Source organism: Theobroma umbraticum, unplaced genomic scaffold (genome assembly GCF_002168275.2).
Source record: "Theobroma umbraticum cultivar Fairchild unplaced genomic scaffold, ASM216827v3 scaffold_44.0, whole genome shotgun sequence".
NCBI classification, from domain to species: Eukaryota; Viridiplantae; Streptophyta; class Magnoliopsida; order Malvales; family Malvaceae; genus Theobroma; species Theobroma umbraticum.
The window spans coordinates 183438-184025 of record NW_018397255.1 but is presented as its reverse complement, the minus strand read 5'-3'; positions in this window follow the sequence as shown (position 1 = coordinate 184025).

The following is a 588-nucleotide window of genomic DNA, read 5'->3' as shown; positions in this document are numbered from 1 at the left end:
TATAATCGAATTCGTTGTTAAAATGAGGACTAGGAAATAGACGTACCGACAATGGATACGAGGTCAATTATTTTGTGTGTTCATGACGATGATGATTCAATTGGACATTACTCCAATTAAATAATCCCTCACCTTTTTCTCTTCTATGTCTCCTCGAATATATTATAATGCCAACACGTGTTTCATGGAAATGTTTGAGTTAAAGTCATTGAGAGATAATATACATACGGAATCGGTACCCCGTGACTCTAGCTGGGCCGTGTCTGGGGAGAGAGAGGACAAGGGAAAAAGGAAGGAAATGACCAATGAGAGAGCAGAAGTCATTCTTTAATTGAGGTTGGAAAATTCTTTTAGCTGGTGCGGAAGATTTACTTGCTCATAATTCCTTTTGTGTCCCATTTTCTTCAAGATCGATACTGGCAAAGGCAATTAGTTGCCACGCAATGAGGAAACTGTAGATGTAGGAGAATAATGATTGAGTCGATAAAGAAATTAGAAGCCATGAAAGAATTCAAAGGTTTTGGGGTTGGGACTTGGGGAGGAGAAGAGCAAGTTCCGAGGTGGTGTGGAGGGAGAATTCCATCATTC